At 32.1% G+C, this 24,251-nt stretch overlaps 1 protein-coding gene across 7 annotated transcripts in view; it reads right to left on the minus strand.

The window, feature by feature from the left end:
- SNTG1 (syntrophin gamma 1) overlaps window positions 1–24,251 on the minus strand; it is an 865,152-nt gene that overhangs the window by 412,199 nt on the left and 428,702 nt on the right. The gene's annotated exons all lie outside the window — the stretch shown is intronic.

Genomic DNA, 24,251 nt, shown 5'->3' on the forward strand with positions numbered 1-24,251 from the left:
TCCTAAAGGTTTATACACCACAATTCCTTTCACTCAGTATATCATGTTTGGCTTTCAACCAAAAATAACAAGGCATTCTAAAAAGTAAAAAACAAAGTTTCAAGAGACAGACAAAGCATCAGAAACAGACATATCAGGGATGTTGAAATTATCAAACTTGGAATTTAAAACAACTATGATTAGTATGTTAAGTGATTTAACAAAGAAAAAGAAGTAGGAAAGAAGCAAGAACATAAGAGTCATGTAAGAAGCAAGATGGAAATTCTAAGAAAGACTAAAATAGAAATGTTATAAATCAAAAACACTGCAACAGAAATGAAGAATGCCTTTGAAGAGTTCTTTAGCAGACTGAATGCAGTTAAGGGAAGAATCTCTGAGCTTAAGTATATGTCAATACAAACTTCCAAATCTGAAAAGCAAAGAAAAGAAAGACTAAAAAAAATGACAGGATATCCAAGAACTGTGGGACAACTACAAAACCTGTAACACATGGATAAATATAATACCAGAACAAGAAGAAAGACAGAAAGAATCAGAAGAAATATTTGAAGGAATAATAACTGAAAATTTCCCCAAATTAATGTCAGACACCAAACTACAGATCCAGGAAGTTCAGAGAACACCAAATAAGGTAAATGCCAAAAAACTACATCTAGCATATCCTAGCCAAACTACAGAAAACCGAAGATAAAGAAGAAATCTTGAAAGAAACTAGAGGGAATGAGAGAGGAAAACAGCTTTATCTATATGGGAGCAAAGACAAGGATTACACCCAACTGCTCAGAAACCAGGCAGGCAAGAAGACAATGGAATGAAACATTTAAAGTGCTGACAAATAAAAAAAGGAATTATCTACAAAATTATTCATTAAAAATTAAATACAAATAAAAACTTTCTCAGGCAAACAAAAATAGAATGAATTTGTTTCCAGTGGGTCTGTTTTACAGAAATGTTAAAGAATTTCTTAGAAGAGAAGGAAAATAATACAGGTCAGAAACTTAGATCTACATAAAAAAAGAAAGAGCATTAGAGAAGGAATGAGTGAAGACAAAGTAAAACTTATTTTCTTATTCTTAATTGACCTAAAAGATAGCAGTGTGTTCCAAATAGTAACAATAAAGTATTTGATGACTATAGCTCATGCATAATTGAAATGAATGACAATGATATAAAGTATGGGATGGAGGAATTAGGAATAACTTATTATAAGTTTCACTAATTTTGAAGTGGAATACAGTTATATGAAGTGGACTTGGATTAGTTGTGAATGTATGTTTTGAATCTCCACAACTATTAATAAAAGTTTAAGAGGAAATATAATTAATATGCTAAGAATGGAGAGAAAATGGAAATGCTTAATTAAAACCACAAATGCCAAAAAAAAAAGAGTGGAAAACAAAGAAACATAGAAACAAAGAAATACAGGAATGAATAGAAACAATAGCAAACACAGTAGATATTAATCCAACTATATCAGTAATCACGGTAATGTGAATCACCTAAATACACCAATCAGAAAGTGGAGACTGTCAGAGTGAATCAAAAAACAAGATCAACTGTATGTTGTCTACAAAAAACCCATTTGAAATGTAAAGACACATAGATTAAAAGAAAAGGGATAGAAAGGTATATCATGTGATCACTAATCAAAGCTGGAGCAGTTATACTAATTTCAGGCAGAGCAAACTTCAAAGCAAGAAAAATTATCAAGGATAAAGAAAAGCATTACATAATGATAAAGGGATCAATTCTCCAAGAAGACATACAATCCTTAATGTGTATGCAACTAGCAACAGAACATCAAAACACCTGAGGAAAAAGCTGATAAAAATGCAAGGAGAAATAGATAAGGCTATTACTGTAGTTAGAGACTTCAACACCCCTCTACCAGACATTGACGGATCCAGGAGGCAAAAAATCAGAAAGGTTATAGTTGAACTCAAAAGCACAATCAATCAACTGGATATAATTAACATCTATGGACTACCTCATTCAACAACAGCAGAATACTAATTCTTCTCAAGCGCATAGCGAACATTCACCCAGATACGCCATATTCTAGGCCATAAAGCTCACCTTCCCATTTTGAAAGAATAGAAATTATACTGTGTATTCTCTGTGAATACAATGGAACTAAACAAGAAGTCAATAACAGAATGATAGCTGGTCAATCCCAAAATACTTGGAAATTAAACAACACACTTTTAAATAATACATGGATCAAATAAGAAATCTCAAGTGATATTAAAAAATATTTCAAACTAAATTAAAATGAAAACAAAATTCATGGGATGCAGCAAAAGTAATGCTCAGAGAGAAATTTCTAACATTGAATGAACATACTAGAAAAGAAGAAAGATCAAAATCGATAATCTGTTTCCATCTTATGAAACTAGACAAGGAAGAATAAATTAAAGCAAGCAGAAGAAAATAATAAAAATTACAGCAGAAGTCAACGAAATTGAATACAGAGAAAAAAATCAATGAAACCAAAACTGGTTCTTTGAAACGATCAATAAAATTGATAAGCTTTTAGCAAACCAAATGAAAAAAATAAGAAAAGGACACAATTTACTAATATCAGGTATAAAAGAGGGGCCATCATTACAGACTCTATGAACACTGAAAGGATAGTTAAGGAATATTATGAACAAATTTGATAACCTAGATGAAATGGACTGATTCCTTGAAAGACATAATCTGCCAAAACTTACATAAAAAGAAATAGACAATATAATTAGGCCTATATCTATTAAAGTAATTGAAGCAATAATTAAAACCATCCCAAACTGAAAGCAAAATTCCCACATGGATTCCATGATGAATTCTACCAAAGATTTAAGTAAGAAATTATAGCAACTCTCTACATGCTCTTCCAGAATACAGAAGCAGATGGAATATTTCCTGTTATTTTATGAGGCCAGTGTTAACACTAATACCAAAGCCAGGCAAAGACAATATAAGAAAAGAAAACTAAAGACAAATATCTCTCACAAATATAGATATAAAAATTTTCAGAAAAAATCAGCAAACTGAATCTAACAACATATAAAAAGAATTGTATGCCATCACAAAGTGAAATTTATTTGAAAGAAATTGTAAAAGAAGTAAATAAATGGAGAAATGTGTTCTGTGTTTATGGATAGGAAGACTCAGTACTTTCATAATGTCAATTCTTCCTAACTTGATTTATAGATTTAACAAAATCCTAATGAAAATCACAGCAAGTTATTTTGCAGATATTGACAAACTTATTCTAAAATTTAATGGAGAGGCAAAAGACCAAGAATAGTTAACACAACATAAAAAACGAACAAAGATGGAGGAGCGACCCTATACAACCTCAAGACATATTATAAAGCTACAATAATCAAGATAGCATAGCACTGGGAAGAGAATAGAAAAATAGATGATTGGAACAGAATAGACAGCCTACAAATAGATGCACATAGATAGTCAATTAATCTTTTACAAAGGAGGAAAAGCAAGACAACTGAGAAGAGATCATCTTTTCAACAAATGGTGCTGAAACAATTGGACATATATATGCAACAAAATAACTTAGATCGAGACCTTATACCCTTCACAAAAATTAGCTCAAAATGGATCACAGACCTAAACATGAAATGCAAACCTATAAAACGCCTAAAAATAACATAGGAGAAAATCTAAATCATCTTCTGTTTGGCAACAATCTTTCAGATACAATACCAAAGGCTTGATCCACAAAATAAATACTGGATAAGTTGGATATCATGAAAATTCAAAAATTCTAGAAAAATCTAGAACACTGGCAACACGAAATAGTGGGAAGGATGTGGAGCAACAGGAAATTGCATATTCCTTGTGGGAAGGTAATGTGGTACAGCCACTTTGGAAGACAGTTTAGGGGTTTCTTATAAAGCTAAACAGTCTTACCATATGATTTAGCAAGCTCACTCCTAGGTATTTACCCAAATGAATAAAAATTTATGTCCACACAAAACCCTGCACACTAATGTTTATAGCCACTTTATTTTGGATTGCCAAAACTTAGAAGGAATCGAGGTGTCTTTCAATAGGTGAAAACAAACTGTGATACATCTATACAATGGAATATTATTCAGCAATAAATAGAAATGAGCTATCAAGCCATTTAAAGAGGAGTCTTAAATGCATATCGCCATAGGACAGAAGCCAGTATACAAAGGCTACATACTGTATGATTCTAACCATATGATGTTCTGGGAAAGGCAAAACTACACAGATGGTAAAAAGGTGAGTGGTTGCCAGTGGTTTAGAATGAGGAGTAGTGGTATGAATAGGTGGAGCACAGAGGACTTCTAGGGAAATGAAACTACTCTATATGATACTACAATGGTGTGTAATGACACTTTTCTTTTGTCAGATCATAGAACTGGAAAACACAGAATCAACCCCAATGGAAACTATGGGTTTTAGTTAATAGTAATATATCAATGTTGATTCATCAACTGTTAACAAATGTGCCACACTAATGCAAGATGTTAATAACAGGAAAACTACGAATGAGGTCACATATGGAACTCACTGTACTTTCTCTTCAATAGTTCTGTAAACTTAAAATTGCTCTAAAAACTAATGTCTTTTAATTTTAAAAAGTTATGTCCTTTCAAAATAAAAAATATCTGCAGACAATGTAGGCAATTTTACAGTTAATTGCACCACATACAACATATGATTTACTTTGGTGTTGACAAATATCTTCAAGATTTATTGTTTTCATGGATAAAGTAGGAACAGGCTAAGTAAAAGCATTTGAGCCACTGTGCTTAACTTGCTTTTTCCATGTGAGGCAAAATGTATGTTTTGACACTGACTTTTCTATACTTTATCTCTCCAAGCTACTGCATAAATCTTCCGGGCTAAATATAAAGATTCCCCAGCCTACATAGATTCTTAGGAACAATCTGTTCATAGGATTACCTATGATTAAATATTCATGCAAAACTTTCGCTTTTGGAGAATTTATCACAATTTAACATATTTCCTTAAGAGTATTAAATGTATAAAAATATGCATTTGGAATTGTAAATACCAGATTCAGGAAACAGGAGGGGGAATAGCATTTTAGAGAGATACTCCTGGGAGTTTCTTTAGCATGGTAGTGATTAAGTGGGTGTGTAATACTATTTCCTATACTGTTTCTCATAACTGACATGTTAAGAAAGTCTACAAATTTATAAAGTATGACTTAGAAGGAAGCTGAGTTAATAAAAGAAGATTTTTATAAAACTCTAAAAAAGATACTCTAAAAGTGAAATAGAATACAATATTCATGAAAGAAAAAACAGAAATCACATAAATTTTTAATGTGGGCTTTATGGAAAAAAGTAAATGCACTGAAAAAAAGTCAAATAAATATAAAAACAATTTAGAAATCTGGAATTATGGGGTGAATCAATTCAGGGAGGTCAATATACATTTGCTAAATGCATCACTGTAATGGATAGAAATACTAAAATTAAAGGGTTCAATCAATTTAGAGAAAGATAAATTTAAAGTATCTAGACACATAACAGTCAATTTTCAGAACAGAAATGGTTAGGAAAAATTGCAAAAGCTTCATAGAGAAAAATGACAACAGTAAAAGTAGACACTATTCATAGAGAGGCAAATGGTAAAATTAGCATCAGACTTTGCATGAGCAATATTGATGGTAGAAAAGAATGGAGCAATATCATCAAATAATATTGGGAAAATATTTTGAATTAAGTAACATTCAATTGTGAGGAAAACTAAAGAAATTTTGTGCATGACTGTCACCTGGTCCAAAGTAAATATTGAAGATGTTCTTGGGCAAAATTTTAAAAGAGCAAAAAAAGATTTTTTAAAAGTATTAAATAATGAAGCCTAGCATCAAGGTGTGTTTAATTGATTCTTACTCCATAAAATAAAACAAAATATAAAAGGAAAGACAGAGTCATTCAAGGATTTAATATTCAGTCAAATTACTTTCAAGTATTGTTTATATAGGTAGTTTCCAACATGAAACAAGTCAAGGAAATCTTCCTGAACAATTGATTTTAGAAAAAACTTCAGATAACAAAATCGACTAGGAGTACATTGGCATAAGGACTAATGTTAAGTATTATATACATAAAGAGTTAAAAATGGTTACAAAGGAGAGATTTTTTGTGGCTGCATATTTTGTCTATGTGGATTCATTGCAATTATCAAACAAGTAAGGGGAACACTATGCACAACAGCCAAAAAGTGAAAACAACCCAAGGCTTACCAACAGATAAGTGGATAAATAAATGTAATATGTCCATACAATGGAATAACAGCCCTAAAAAGAAATGAAGTACTGATACATGCTACAATGTGGGTGAACCTCAACAACATTATGCAAAGTGAAAGAAGCCAGCACCAAAGGTCACATTTTGTATGATTCTGTTTATTTGAAACGTCCAGAATAGGTAAATCTGTAGATATAGGAAGTAGACTAGTGGTTGTTTTGGGGGAGGAGAAGATAGAGAGTGACTACTTGACAGGTATGAGTTTTCTTTGAGGGTGATGAAAATGATCTAGAGTGAGATAGAGATGGTGTAGTAAAACATTATGAATGTACTAAATGTTATTGAATCGTACCCCTTAAAATGGTGAATTTTATATCATGTGAATTTCATCTCAATAAAAAAGGGTAGTCAGGAGAATTACAGAATAGATATACAAAGGTAGAATAAATGAAACAGTGACACCTACCTTATGGTTGTTGTCTGGGAGTAAAAGAAAACTATTTCAGATGCAGGAGAAGAGGAAATAAGAGATTACAAGTTGATTTCACTTTTGCTCATAGGAGGGAACTGACAGTCAATAAGCAAAACCAAAATCCAAACCAAAGCAAAACAAAAAATTGTCGCTAAGACAAGGTAGAAAGTTACCAAAATAAACATCAAAACAAAAATAGAAATCTTCCTAAACATGAAAATAGGTGCAAAAAAGAGGAAGATCGCAAATGAAACAGATCACAAAACAAAAGACGACTATGCTTTAAAATGGAAGCATAAATTATAAAATTAAATAAAAATCAATATCTCACTGGGGAAGGAGGGGATAGGTAGAGGTAGACAGTGGTACTTTGGAATCCTGTAAATATTTATCAGATAATTATGCAACAAAAATATCTAAAAATTCAAGGTTTTAGTGTTGAAAATGAAAAGGGAAAAAGAGGCATCTATGTCACAGATAATATAACTGTGGCATAATCACACACAAAATCCATTTGACTTTCAATAGCAATAATTTAACTATACAGCTGTAGTGTGATACACTATAAGATTAAAGGTACTGCAAAAAATGTAAACTGTTTTCAGTAATCATGTTTTCATGCTAATGTTGATGTTTTTATTCTAAAACTGTCTTGTATGTAATGCAAGATAAAGTAAATTAGTAATTGGTAACAACATAATATTCTAATTCTACCATCAAAAGTATCCCAGAGAAACATGATTCTTGCCGTAGAGGAAGAGGTTATATAAAATACAGAAGGTTAAATAAAAATCCTTAGTATTGAATTTGAATTCAAAATATTGGTATGAATTAATGCTGGAATTTAAGTACTAAAAATACATTTATTTTTGGGAGGTAAATTGAAATAAGTTTGAACCAATAGTCAACTCAATAGAAATAAGTTCAGTACTCCTACATTACATGTTGATATCCCAAAATATCACTTCTTACTTAAAGGATGAGAAATGGTTGATTTTAGGTTTGGGATAGGAAATGCTCAAGATGTATCTAGAACACCATATCAAACAGCAAGGAAGCAATAAAAAACTACTAGGTGAGTGTAAAATAGACACAGGAGCTAAAAATGTTTTTAAGTAAAAAATAATGAATTTATATAAGAAAAGTCACAGGAGCAACCTGAAAGAAGATTGGGACATCAATAAGAATAATAATTGTTGTGACTGAAACACACAAAATGAGTCCATTGAACTCACAATGGCGTGTCTGCGTGCATGTGCATGTTCAAGTTGTTAGCCACCGTTATATGAAGTATACTACTTTTTAAAATTATGTTATACTTTACATACTTTATGGCACAGAAATCTTCAGTGAAAAGCTTGATGAAGAGATATTCAGATGAGGAAACAGAAAGCTTCTTACACTCCAGAAGACTCCACAGGCCACTCTCAATAGTATCAGGCCCAAGAGTAAATACTAATCTAACTTCTGTTACCAGATATTAGGTGTTTTTTTTTTCTTTTTGGGGAAGACTAGCTCTGAGCTAACATCTGCTGCCAATCCTCCTCTCTTTGCTGAGGAAGATTGGCCCTGAGCTCACACTTGTGCCCAACTTCTTCTACTTTATATGTGGGATGTCTACCACAGCATGGCTTGATAAGCAGTGTGTAGGTCTGCAGCTGGGATCCAAACCAGCAAACCCCAAGCCACCAGAGCATAGCATGCAAACTTAACTGCTGTGCCACAGGGCTGGCCCCTAGATATTAGTTTTATCTACTTTTAATCTCACATAAGTGGAATCTTGCAGTATGTATTTTTTGTTTGACTTCATTAACTAAACATTGTATCTCTGAGATTTATCCATACTATTGTGCACATTACTAATTCACTCACTTCAGTTGCTATATAACATTCTACTGCATGGATATAGCACAATTCATTTAGCTATTCTCTTGATGGGGATTTGATTTGTTCTCAGTTCTTGGCTATTGTGAATAAAGCTAGTATGACAATTTTTGTGTAAATTTTAATGGGAATAAGCATGTATTTCTGCTGGGAATATGAAATAATTTTTTGAAAATTGTTAAATAAATGGAAAGAAGCATTTGTTTTGCCTTTAGTATACAACCTGTAATGCTAGATAACCAAATAGTAGAAGAAGGGATGCGCCTACTTATATAAATAGTCCAGTTGATAAACAAAGGTGGAATGATAGACTTAGAATAGAAAATATAGGTAATAACACTTTGAAAAGTTCTTAAAAGAATAAATGCATTAAAATGTGAGTTTTCCTGTTGGATAAATGTACATGTATTATTTCTCATACAATACATTGTTGTGGTTCACACACATATGCAGAACATATATTTTAAGATTTTAGAACAGATATTCATGGCTCTACAAACCTAAATTATCACAGATTACTTAATTCAGGTACCGACAAGAAAGGCTGGCAGCTTCTTAAATCTGCCTAAGGAAATTTATCCAGTAGTATTGGCAGCAGAGCCCTTGGTGCCCCATTAGACCCTTCCAAGAAAAATAGTACAGCGTATTATCATGGGAGTTACACAGCACCATTTGTATTATGGGTAATTGAAAGATTAGTTCTGTGCCATGAAGTGATGGAGAGTAATGAATCACACATTATCTTCCTTTCCTAAGGGAAAATGAGTAAGAAAATATAACAGATGGAGCTCCAGGGAAGTAAACAAGATCTTGAGCACAAGTAGTGTATCAAAATGTGTTCTCAGGTTAAAGAAAGACTGATGCACTTTATGCAGTTATGCATTGTATCCAGTGGAATCCACAATGGCATAATTATATAATTACCTTAAAACATCCCTTTACACATATTTTTAGATTGTCTAGTACCTGCCATGAATAGCTCCAAGTGCAGACTAAACAAAAGTGAAAAGAGACAGCCCCGCCCTCAAGTCCGGTGAGGAAGACAGACAAGCCTGTGCTAATCACAACCCATGTTGTGCGTGATATGCCCTAAGTAGGCAAAGAGTGCTGTGAGGGCACAGATAGAAAAGAAAGGGAAAATTACTTAAAATCCCTTTGTAAATTCCATTTTTTGGACAGATTTGCTATACCGGATAATGACCAAGCATTAAGTGACATGAAAGAAATTTCAATATCTTACACTGCTCTTAATCATGTTTTGTGAATTTTTTGATAACAACATAAGCAAAGGCACTAATTCCTCTTTCTGACAAGCATGCTTTATTTTTAAGTATAATGAAGCATGCAAAATGAGTTCAAAATTAATTAAATATACATGACCATGGTCACATGGTAAGTCATTACAGAAGTTAGGGCTATGCACCCTATTTTCAATGCCCAGAATTTACATTTCTGTTCTTAATTAACATGTTCTGGCTTCATCATGGATTCTACTATGTTTACTAAATTACACAAGCTAGGACAATGTGTACAAATTTATTATGCTTTACTTACAGATAAGTGGCATATTACATGTGAAAAATTCCCAAAAGTACATATTACTTTTTTTAAATGTACATCAAAGCTCTAGCTGGTGGACTTGAAACATCATCTTGCTTAACTCAGTCATCTAACACAGGAAGAAAGTGAGGTTCAGAGACTATTTAAAATGTGCTTACAGGCACAATATTTATTAGATGATAATTACAGAACTACAGCATGGATTTAAGTATTATTCTTCTAGACTGTGAGATGCATTTGAATTGATCACTTGTAATTATAAGACTAAGAATGAAGAAGATTAAATATAATCTAAAGGACAATAATGAAATAAGGTAAGGTGAACCATGTCACTTGAGATCTGAAGGAAAAAGTACCGCTTTAAAATTTGGTTACTTGAAAACCAAATGAATTGAGATTTAAATGAAAAAATTGGGGAAAACATTTGAGTAATATTGTTTCCTTAGAATGATGTCTTCTCACACTCAATTTGTACTTTCTTGAATTTCCAGGTTATTTTATTCAACCAAAATTCAAAAAGTAGAAGTATGCTCAGTATACTTTCAGCTTGCACTTATGAATTCTTGAGCTTAATTGCAATGCAGAAGGTCATAGTGGGGAGCAAAGCTTTGATATTGTTCTTTTTTTTCTTTTACTTGGTTTTGAATGAAAGTTAGGTATGAAAACATACCTGTTTTCACTGTGAGTGTCCAAGAGAAAAAAAATCTTAGAATCACTCTATGGTCGCAATTTCATCTATTCCACATTTTAGTCTAATACTATAGGTTTTCTGAAGCAATCTACATTTTCTGATTTTCCATCCAGCATTCAATAACTTTCTGTTGTATCGTTTTCACTACCTTCAATATTAGTTCATTTTATCTTACATGCTATTTTTCTTACTCAAAAAGTTTGCTTAACCATGTTGCATGGTGCAATCAATTCAGTTATTTTTAATTTGCTTTACTATTTACTATGGAATTTGTGGAGGATGTCAATAAAATGCATGCAGAGCTTGAATGTTATTAATGTATTTATGAAGTAAACAAAAAATATAATTGTTAATTTCAGCTTGTAATTTGTCTCCTATTGGCTTCTGAAAATTAATATTATTTTTTCCTATATGTGGCTCACACATGGGAAATGAAGTTGTATTGCACTAACCCCTTAGTGATCAATGCTGCCCCACCCCTTGATCTCACATTTTAGGAATAAAAAATAATTTACATGAAAGAATATTATAGTAAAGTTAAACTTGAATCATTTTTAACTCATTTTTTAAATGAACTAAGCCATTCACAACCTTTAATGGTTAGATTTTTTTTTTTTTGAGGAAGATGAGCCCTGAGCTAACATCTGCTGCCAATCCTCCTCTTTTTGCTGAGGAAGACTGGCCCTGAGCTCACATTTTAAATTGTTCTATAATTACATTTAGATTTTGATATGGAATAAGGTGACATTGATCATTTCAGTTGATGGAACAGCATAAGGAAAAGCATGATTTTAGAAATCACAAAGCACTTTCCAGAAACAGCAAGATGTTTCAAACTCTTTCATGAGATTCAGATCTCCATTTATACCTCCCAGAATTTTCTTCAAATGGATGACTGCTTTGTCTCTTGATATGAGACATACCTGATAAGGCTCTCAATATCTTCCACTAAAAATCATCTCCTTCTCTGACACACCAATGTACTTGCACCCATTTTTGACTCTACCCTTTATGTCATCTTCTAAAATCAAACATGATCAAGTTATACAAATTTTATTACCCAATTATCCTCGCATTGATTCTCTTTTGCAAAACAATTACACCATCTTAAATTAAGCTATTGTGTGATAAATATGACTGATTTACATTACAGTTGTCTTATCATTTAATTAAGATAACAGCAAATAAAAATTGGCTATTCAGACTAATCATGACTTCGGCTTTGGCCAAGACAGAATAACAGAGACAGGATTTACCTTCCTGCGTAAAACAATTAAAAATAAATAAATGAAAAAATGATTTTCAAAATATTGTATATCAGGCAATAATGTCAATGATCCATAGGAATGGGAAAAAAATGAGATGAGCCCGAGATTGACCCAGTTGACTGCCTTGAGAGAATTTCCAGGCCACAGGTGAGGAAGAATATTTGTATAGGAGGAAATTACTCAAAGCCAGGGAAAGAAACACCTAAAAACATTAGGTGGAATAGTATCCCATCCTCACACAGGCCAGGAAGAGTGCTTCTTCTCTCACCCAGAGTACACAGAGCATTGGGTAAATTACTTGGAAAGATTGTACCTCAACAACGAGATATAATTAGCCCTAGGCTGAACACTGCTCTTACCCAACTTCAAAAACCGTATTCCAGCCTAAGAACCTTAAAGCAAAATCCAGAAGGATCAAACTCTTTCTAAACAACTACATCGAAGGACAGAGCTTAGTAATATTTGTAGGAATATAAAAAATACCTAGCAGACAGAAGAGTAAAATCTATGTCTGATCCAATAAAAAATTACTAGGCATGCAAAGAAGCAGGACAATTCAACCCATTATAAGGAGATAAGAAATCAATCAAAACTGACTTATAACTGAAACAGATGTTAGAATTCACAGGCAAGGAAATTAAAAAAAATAATTGTAACTAGATTACATATATTCAAAGTGAAAATTAGTGATACAGAAGATACAAAAAAAGTCCCAAATCCAACTTTTAGATATAAAAGTATAGGATATGAGATTAAAAAGACACACTAAATGATATAGACAGCAACTTAGACTTACAAAGAAAAACATAGCAAACTTGAAGACCTATGCAGCAGAGAAAGAATAAAGATCTTTAAAAAATGAACAGATCATCACAACTGGCCAACTATACATACAATTGTAATGTCTAGAGTTGAAGAGGAAACAAAAATATTTGAAAAAACAATGGCTGGAAAATTTTAAATTCGGTAAAAACTTTAAATACAGAGATTCAAGAGTTGCAACAAAACCCAGGTGCAAGAAACATGAGGAAAATTACACCAAAACATTTTACAATTGGATTGGTCAAAACAACTGATAAAAGAGAAAATTTTCATGAGCCACAGAACAAAAGGACCAAGATTTTCATTATAAGGCAATGAAGATGCAAGTATAAACTCACAAAAGTTAGATAAAAACACACTAATCAAATTTGAATGTTCACCTCGTGTTTAATAAATAACTGTCAATAGAAGGATTCTAGAAGTAAGGATGATCTAGTGGCGATGGACATCCCTAACAATGAAAGAGCTTGTCTGGGTCACCAACTGGAGAAACCAAAGTTGGAAAGATAGCATAGGGACAGTCAAAAAATCTGAAAAATGGTTGCTTATTAATTACTGATAAAGTTTTATCAATATTTTTTTAAATTATGATAATGGAAAATAGCTATATAGAAAAGAAAGTTCTTGTATCTTAGTTATGCACACTGGAGTAATTAAGGTGGAAATGGGAAGGAGTCCAAATTGACTATTAAATATTTTTGGAAAAAACCAAGGTTGAGGAGAATTGAAAGATAATATTGATCATAGTTTGTTCATTATACTATTATTTATGTCTGTTTAAGTTTTCCATAATAAAAGTGTTTTTAAAGCAGTTATAAAGTAAAGATGTATTTTCAAACACCAGTTTCCAAATATGTTCTACATAATTTTTACAACATAAAATAAATTCGGAAAGTGCCATTTTACAATTTATTTCATTGTCCTGGATAACATAGCTCCCCTACTTAAACAAATAGTTAGTGACCCACAAACAAAATATTTCCTATTAATGAAAACTTCATATAAAACAACTAATGTAATAGTGAATATATAGAGATTCTAACAAGGAAATTGCAGCTGAAGTTAAACGACAGGTTTTACATTTCCATGTGCCTTTTACTGTTTATCTTGAAAACGCTATTTATTTAAGACAAAATTGTGCGAGCATAATCAAAACCAAAGTGTAATCAAGGCGTTCCGCTGTAGGGCACGTATCAACTAAGAAATCTTTCAACTGAGTTATCTGAAACTGGACTGCAGTTAAATAAAATTAATTTTTGCATGCATTTACATATCCTGGTGGAGAATAGAAGAAAGTTTTTCCTAAGTGGCCTTTCCATCATATTCTAACTAAATAGGCTCTAAAAGTGGCATCTCAATAATGTAGTTGTTGGAATCCACATTGATAAACATAAAAAGTATGAATATATTATATTAGCTTTAGATAGCAATTTTGAAAATTGAGAGCATTATTTCTACCATCTTATTGCAGCTTAGACTTCAGTATATACTAAAATAAATTTGTAATCTCTATAACATTAATGCCTCAACAGTTGGAAGTGTTGATGCATGAACAGCCTGTATTATGGCAGGCTGAATCTATGCAGATCTGAATTTGAACATTATACAGAATCATTTGGTCCAAATGTCTTTCTTATTTTTATTAGTCTATGATTAGCTAGGTATACAGCAATATTCAGAAAATCCTTGAAATTTTGTTTAATATTTAACCCCATTAATCATGAAGTAGCAACCTAAAACACACACACACACACACAAAGATACACATATGTGTACAAAAATACAGAAATGATATTTTTTAGATTCGAAAGACAATAGTAGCAAAAGGTCAGTAAAATAATGAAAATGCATAGTGTGAAGAAAACACAATTGGAATGAATAAAGAAAGAAGATAAAATTAATGAAACCAGAGAATAAATTAGTGAAAAGAAAGAAATAAAAAATAATAAACTGTCATATAATCAATTTTATTTTCCATTTTATCATGAAGGGAAAAATACTTTTAAAAACATAGAAAGATCATAAGTGCAGAATAGAACAAATAAGTACATATGTGGATTATACTACAGAAAGGTAACACATATTCTGAATAAATCTAAGTCCAGCATGTAGGTGAAGATGGCTGCTGCTGCATGAGAAATAAGGAGAAAGATGAAAAAGGTAAAAACGATTTCATTGGAAGTCATTTGTGTGCAAAATATATGAAAGATGGCAGATATCTGTAGTCCTATAAATAGTTTTAATGTAGTCAGATCAATGAATGAGAAATAAACGTCACTGGATCAATATAGAGTAAACAATAAACAGACTTAGAAAATAATGTAATGACAAATATAACTGAAATATAGCAACAAAAAAATACCTGAGTGCCACAAACAAATAAGAACTTAAAATATTTTTATTTTTCCCTATGTCCTACTATGTTTTGTATGGGTACTTCACAAAAAATTTGCTCCAAAATTATTTTTTAATAAAGTAAGACTTGAAAAATCTATAAGCATATTTTGATATGAAAAATATATTAATTTAACCTTAAAGTACCTATAGTAAATTATTTGTGGATAAATATGACATAAAATCTTATCAATGTCCATACTTTTTCTACTTAATTACATAATTCATTAATTGTCCATTTTACAAATTTCTAGTTATCCAACTAAATAGGGTGAAAAAGTCTTTACAAACAACAAACTGAGTTACTACTCTGCTCTACGTAAAATGTAAACTTCTTGATCGCAAGTTAGCCAATTCACATTTAATAGTATATACCACAATATTTGGTTACATTGTGCTTTGAGCTTTTGATTAGCCTTCTTTTTTCCTTTCCTGCTTCCTTTTTGGTTTATTCAAGCTTTTCTTTTCTTGTTAATTGAATTTTTTCTCTCTGCTGTTTTGCAACTTAAACTTTATACTATTTTTTTTTTATTTCTGCTAACATTTTACCTACATGTTAGACAATAAGTAGCCCTATCTTCCTGATTAACCACTTCCTATATTATGTTCAGCAGTTTCATGGCATTTTGCTGCATGTTATTTTAATATAATCTAAATTATATCAGTACTGTTTCCGTCAATTTTACATTTAGTCACAAATTTATCTGTATCCCTACACATAATTCATTCTTACATCTAAGTCTCTCCTTCTATGTTCAATTTTCCTCTACATTAGGAACAATCTTTAGAAAGTTCTTAATGAAACTATGTAAGAGATAAACATGCTCAAGTACTTTGGCTGAAAAAAAGTTTTGGTGCACTTGTTTTTGAATAGTATTTTAGGTAGGTATAAAATTATAGGTTGACAGTTATTTTCTCTCAAATATTTGAGGTTGCTATGCCATTGGATTCGTGCTTCCACTTTTGCAAATTGAAGTCTGCTGTTATTCTAATTGATTTTTGTTTAGGTAATTTGCCTTTCCTCTGTGCTTTTCAGATAATCTTTTTGCTTTTGATGCTTTGTAATTTCACTCCAATATATGTTGGTGTGGATTTGTATCTATTTATCCTGCTTGGGAGTTTCATCATTCCTTTCATCAATTCCGTAACATTGTTTGTCATTGTCTCCCTTCCTCTTATCAGATAACTATTTTTTAACGTGAAATAATCTCAGTCTATATAACTTTGTGTATCTCTTCATCTCTTGTTACTTACCCTCAAAGGATGTGGAATTACTTATATGATACCTAAATTTGAGAAGGATACCTGGTCATGACTCCATCATTATTGATTTTGATCTTTTGAAAGTTTCTCTCTGTTTCTCCATTCCACAAGTTTTACCTCACAATATTATCTCTTAAAACAGTGACTACTGATGGGTCTGTATTTCTGCCAAGTCTAATGTTTCATTAATAAGTTTATTTGTCTCTCACACTAATGTATGCTGTTCAAATTATTGTCTATGAATAACAAAAATGACACTTTATTTCTAGTTACTTTGTAAAATTCTTCAGAGCCTAATTGAAAAATTGTCATTTATTGGAGAGCCTATAGTGGGGTATCAGAATTTGCCACCCTAAAATATATCTCTTTGTTTTGATTATTTTTAAGAACAAAAGACTCAGAAATAAACTTTGACCTTTTCCCTAACTGCCTAAAAGAATTTAAGATAGAAGGCCTGTCCCAGGGAGGAACTATCACCACAGATAACTCTAAGTGTGGTACACTGGAAGATATCTAGCAGGGCCATGGCCCAGCAAACTTTTGTTTACTGAACATTTACTTTTCCATTTTCATGTGAATTGCCTTCCTCCCCTTTGAAGCCCCAAACTGCTATCTGCAATATCCTGCTTTGTCTTTAGCCGAAGATGATACCTAATGTGGTAGCTTTGGCCATGTTGGTGAGTTACTTAGTTTTCTTGGGTTTATCCCATGTATACATGTGATTAAATTTTCTTTGGTTTTCTCCTGTTATTTTGTCTCATGTCAATTTAATTCTTTGACCAGCCAGAAGAACCTGGAGAGTAAAGGAATATTCTTCCTTCCCTACATCATATGCTAGAGTATTATCTATTTTAAAGACTTAGAAAAAAACTACTCTATGTATGTATTATAAAATACATTTCCAAATCACGTATCTATTACCTTCATTGACTATTGTTAAGGAAAATCAATTCTTCCAGTCCTCTCCATTTGTGTTGATAATCAAGACTCCATGGTGAACCCGTAAGATCAGATAATGCAGAAAAGTCAAATAATTGAACTACATAAATCAAGTACAAAGACTAGTACTTGGTTACATTGGCAACTTACTTAATTAAGTACTTCGCATTACTCTTGGTTACGTCAAAAACTATACAAAGTGTATTTTAAAAAATAATGTTATACTGCACAATTTTCTAATTCTTATCTATTTTTAAATGTTTTCTGTGTGGGATTCATTAGAAATATTTATAAGAAGAGAATTTACTCAGTTGTAGGTGATAGTTTAAGATTGTGAAATGTATTTCTAGAATTTCAAGGTACATAGGTCAAAATTATTTGTACTTCTAATACATTTTGCATGTTAAAAAGATATATTTTAAGATCAAAAATTTATGTATAAAAGGTTGTTTCTAACTCTAGACACACACAACGTGCTTAATGTAACTATGTCAAGCCCTCCTGCTAATAAAAGGTTAATTTTGCTTTCAGTCAAATGCCACAGATAAACAGGAGCCCCATCAAAATGTGATTATAAAAGCACTTAAGCTCTGCATTTATAATGTGAAGTTGGAGGTTAATCAACATACATCACTGACTACAATGGAAAATAGCCTTTACTCAAGTGGCTCACCTCAAGAGTCCTGTAGCCTCTGATATGAATGCTGAGAGAGGTGTACAATTACTCAGGCTGGCTGCAACCAGACCCCTTAGCCATGTTAGATGAATGGCATTGGGGATCACAGAAATGGAAAACAGCCTTAGATACCAATTACAAAATCCAACAAACACGTTTTCATAAACAAAACTTAAGAAGCAGTGATTTTGAGTTCATATGAAAGTTCCTAATACATTTAGAAAACAAACATGCCCTAGTAAAATAAACAATGAAGCAGCAGTTAAGACATAATTTTGGCTCTGGCATTAAGTAGCTAGGAGATCTAGAAATAAAATTTTCTGGACCTTAGCTTCCTAATTTTCGTAAATGCAGGGAGCAGTAATTGAAAATTGATATATATTATAAGACCCTAGTTAGCTATGACATTCAGTCACTCAGTTATACACACATAGATACAAACATTCTTTTTTTATGGGTAAGTGTGTATTTTATAGTCATATGTTCATCATATCTTTATCTAAATATGCTAATTAATTAACCAATTTAGTAAGTCGTATACAGATTCACTTTCAGACAGTACTAATTAAATACAACTGCCATTCTTTAAGACTTGAAATCCAACTCATAGAGCAGCTTTAGAATGCATTTCTGAAACTTTCCTTAGCAATGTAAAATCATTTGAAATTGAAATTTTATGATACTCCAAGGAATCAACAAATTATTTTATTTAATAAATCTAGAGAAAAAGCTGGGTAACAAGTTTCAAATAAAACAAAACAAAACAGGTGTCTTGAGCAATTTTAATATCACTGGAATAAGTAAACTTCTTTCCAAGGTGATCAATTAGAAGGATAGCATTCATTTGGAACTACAAGTTTAGGTATATATTATAGATTAATTCCTATGCCAGTAGATATGCACATATACAGATTAAGGTTTAATTAATATGCATTAAATAAAATGGACAGTTTGATTATTTTCACACACAAAGACACCGACTTTTCACTTTTAATATCAATATGACAGAAGTAACACAAAATTCATGTTTTCCAGTTAATTGTCTCAATTTGATTTCTTGGTTACTGGCCAATAATTTGTGGATTGTGAATTTATATGTGCAAAGTACTGAAATGAAAAACATGTTACCATCACAGTAAATATTAAAATGCCTTTCCTCTAAAGTCTTAAAACTTTTGGAGGAGAAGTGATGAGCTAAATTAGGTATATATTTGCCTTACATCGCCACTTTCTCTTTCTGGTGTTTATGTCAGCCGTCTTTGAAATAGCTGCACTTGGTTCAGCCTTAAATGTCACCTTTCACTTGAGTAGATTTTTATATCTTATCGCTAAAGACTAACACAATTAATCTATCCTAAATGAATGAATGTAGGGTGCATATCAAAATTTCCCATTCATCCCTTAAAATGTGAATGCAATGCAAGAAGATCTTCTGCCAAATGCATTTGTTTGCCCGGCAGTAGTTTTGCATCAAATGATGTGGGAAAAAAATTCAAAGCCACTAGACTTGCTTTTCTTGGAATAATCATTCTTTTTTCTCCTCAAAAGGAAAGAGTCATAGCCTAGTTAGTATTCAAAAGTTTAACAAAAGAGAGAGAGAGAGAATAAATCTATAGCTTGTTTCTAATCATGAACTGTTATCATTATTGGCTTGGGAAATGATATACAGGCTTCAGAATAAATTTAAGGCTAGTTGCTCTTTCAAATATATAACAATAGCAAAACATATATGGTTTTCTTCAACTCCTGAACTTTAAACTTAATTAAACTCAGTAAAGGGCCATTAACACCATCACAGACAACTTTAGAAGCATATTTTTTATCTTTTTCCAGATGAGTATAAACATCAGGAACTCACAAAGGTACCTTTCTTTTCTTTTGTGAAAGCTGTTCAGTCATCTTTGATGTGTACATCAAAACTATTGCTTCTAGTTAAAGTAGACAAGAAATTAGTTTAAAAATAGAGGCATCTTTTAGAAAACAAATCACTATGTCTGTAAGTATGGAACCCTGGAAGATATTTTCTAGGAAAATGAGGGGAAAAAAAGCAAGAACAAAAAAAACCTAAATAACATTATTTAGCATAACAGTCAATTTTTACGTAAGCACGTTGAGTATAAAGGAAAGAAAATAATACTGCTTTCATATTTTGAATTTCTATACTTTCTACCAGAAGAAAATGAATTAATGTATTTAAGATACTTGTGAAAAGAAAATGTAAACTGAAGACATTGTGTTGAGCCAAATTGACTTTAAAGCAAAATTGCCATGACCCTAAGAGCTCAGTAAAGTGTTTGCCTGAGCTGTTCTTGAGGAATCTGCTAGAGAAAGAGCTTCAGGTAGATGAAATGACAGGAGAGACAAAAGGAATGAGAGAAGGAGGCAGGATGACAGAAAGAATGGTGGCAAACACAAATTATATTTGCTGATTGATCACAACTAAGTGATAGCTATAGTGGACAGAGCATAGAATGCAATAACTATATTTACAGACAATAAAGATATGGGTCAAATATCAAGGGTGAAGATGTGAGGTGCTAATGGAGAAAGTAATTGAAAAACAGAATTGGCTCGATGATTGTCTTATAAATATTGAAAGATTAAAAGGCTATTACTTCAAATCAGATGTTGGGGAAAAATAAAACTGTCTTTGTTCACAGATGACATGACGATCTTCGTAGAAAAGCTGAAGGGAGCAAGAAAAACACTCCTGGAACTAGTAGGTAATTATTGCAAGCTTGCATGATACAAAATTGATATACAAAAATCAATCACTTTTCTAAATACCAGCAGTGAACAAGTGGAATATGAAATTAAAATCATAATACCATTTACATTAGCACCCCAAAATATGAAATACTTAGGTATAAACCTAACAAAATTTGTTCAATATCCATATGAGGAAAAGTACAAAATTGTGATGAAATACACCAAAGAAGAACTAAATAAATGAGGAGATATTCCACATTCATGGATAGGAAGACAATATTTTCAAGATGTCAGTTTTTTCCAACTTGAGAGATAGATTCAAAGCAATCCCAGAAAGTTATTTTGTGGATATTGATAAATTTATCATAAAGTTTATATGGAGAGACGAAAGGCACAGACACAATATTGAAGGAGCCAACATAATATTGAAGGAGAAGAACAAAGTCGAGATCAACCTTACCTGACTTCAAGACTTACTATAAAGCTACAGTAATCAAGACAGTATGATATTGGCAAAAGAATAGACACATAGATCAACAGAACAGACTAGACAGCTCAGAAATTGGCCCACATAAATATAGTCATCCAGTCTTTGAAAAAGCCAGCACTGGTCATATAGTGGTTAAGATTTGGTGCTCTCGCTTCCATGGCCCAGGTTCATTTCTCTGTCAAGAAACTATACCACTCTCTTTTGGTTATCGTATGATGGTGGCTACATGTTACTGTGACGCTGAAAGCTATGCCACCAGTATTTTAAATACCAGCAGGGGCATTGATGGTGGACAGGTTTCAGTGGAGCTTCCAGACTAAGACAAATTAAGAAGAAGGAACTGGCCACGCAATTTTTAAAAATTGGCCATGAAAACCCTATAAATAGAAGCAGAGCATGATCTGATATAATGCCAGAAGATGAAAGGGTGCTGCACAAAAGGACAGGGTAGGCTTCTGCTCTGCTGTACACAAAAGTAGGAGTTGCAATCAATTCAACGGCACCAACAATAAAGTCTTTGAAAAAGGACCAAAGGCAATACAGTGAAGCAAAAGTAGTGTTTTCAAAAAATAGTGCCGGAAAAAAATTGGCATCCACATGCAAAAACCTGAATTTAGACACAGATCTTGCACACTTCAGAAAAATTAACTCAAAATTGATCATAGTACTAAATGTATAATGCAAAACTATAAAACACTTAGAAGATAACACAGGACTTATCTAGATAACCCTGGAGTAAGGAGGAATAAATCTAGATGACTTTGGGTTTGGCAATAATTTTTTAGATGTGACACCATAGGCATGATCCATGAAAGAATGAAATGATAAGGTGGATCTCATTAAAATGAAAAATTTCTGCTCTGTGAAGGATATTGTCAAGAGAATGAAAAGAAAACCATTGACTCAAAGAAAATATTTGTGAAGGAATAACTGATAAAATATATGAAAAGAACTCTTAAAACTTAACAATGGAAAAAAAAAGTTGATCAAAATATAGGCCTTAACAGACACCCCACCAAGTAAGACATACAGGTGACAAATATGCACAGGAAAAAATGCTCCTCATCATATGTCATCAGGAAAATACAAACCCAAGCAACAATAAGATGCCACTACACATCTGTTAGAATGGCCAAAATTCAGAACACTGATAACACCAAATGCTGCTGAGGATGTGGAGCAACCGGAACTCTCATTCATTGCTGGTGGGAATGCAAAATAGCACAGCTACTTTGGAAGACAGTTTTGTGGTTTCTTACAAAACTAAACACAGTGTTACTATAAGATCCAGCTCTCATGCTCTTTGAAACTTATGCCCACACAAAAACCTGCACATAGATGTTTATAGCAGCTTTATTCAGAGTATCAAAACTTGAAAGCAAACAAGGTATACTTCAGTAGGTGAATTGATAAATAAACTACTACATATCCAGATAATGGAATATTATTCCACTCTAAATGGAGATGAACCATCAGGCCATAATAAGACATGGAGGAATCTTCAATTACTAAATGAAAAGAAGACAATGTGAAAAGTCTGTGTTCTGCATGATTCCAACTCTATGACATTCTGAAAAAGGCAAAACTGTGGAGACAGTAAAAAGATCAGTGATTGTGAGGAGTTAGGGGGAGGATGAGATGAATACGCAGAACACAGAATATTTTAAGGGTAATAAAAATACTCTATGATATTATAATGGTGAATATATGTCATGACATATTGTTCCAACTCATAGACAGTACACCACCAAGAGTGATCTCTAATATAAACCATGGACTTTGGTGATAATGATGTGTCAATGTAGGTTCATCCTTTGTAATCAATGTACCACTCTGGTGGGGGATGTTGATAATGGGGGAAGTTACGCATGTGCGAGGTAGGGGATATATGGGAAATCTCTATACTTTCCACTCAGTTTTTCTGTGAATCTAAAAGTCTTTAATAAATAAAGTCTTATAAATAAAAAAAAATTAAAACATGATTTACCTAAATGATATCTTTCTGCAATTGTTTCATCCCCATTCCCTGAGCTGTTCAATAAGTAGTCAGATTCTCTCCCTTGATCATGCCAGTGTATTCCACAAGATTCTCCTTTATAAGACAGAGGAAGTGTTTGGTCAATGACAATCTATTTCACTGAAGAGAAAATCAATTGATATAATTTGCAGCATTAAAGTTTATCCAAATTATTATTTCATTTAGAAGATGCTGTAATGTCATGATGAAAATAGGGTCAAGTTGAGTTGTCAAAGCAAAGTACAAAACACATCTGTTTTGGCATAAGTATGTTTTGACTCACAATATCCAACTGCACTTAGAAGAATTAGAGGAAAGCAACTTGGACAACAAATAAGATTCTTTTTTTAATGGAGCAAATTAAGATAAAAACATCAAATATATTTTTACTTTTGAAATTTTAATTCTTAGCTTTGAATTATTTCATTTGCTATGTCCCGTTCACAGAGGAATAAATCCTATGGCCTGAAATCAGACTCAATTCAAGTCACACAATGTAAAATATTAAAATATTAGAATCATTTTATATATTTGAGAATAAAATAAAACAAAAAGACATTTTTAGAAGGCGAAAGCACAAACGTTCTAAATCAACCTATTATTTGAAAATGCTACAAACCTGCATTCTCATTTCTAGTAAAGTATCTTTTGCCGTATCCCAGGAGAATTTACAATGTTCTATGAAATCATGCATTTAATAGAGGTTAGGCCCTTTAAATGCATCTCTTTATAAAATAATTTGAGGCTAACCATAAATTTGATATTATTTTTAAGTATATGCCATTATATCTATATTGAGTACTCAC

Source organism: Equus przewalskii, chromosome 8, assembly GCF_037783145.1.
Source record: "Equus przewalskii isolate Varuska chromosome 8, EquPr2, whole genome shotgun sequence".
Taxonomy (NCBI): Eukaryota; Metazoa; Chordata; class Mammalia; order Perissodactyla; family Equidae; genus Equus; species Equus przewalskii.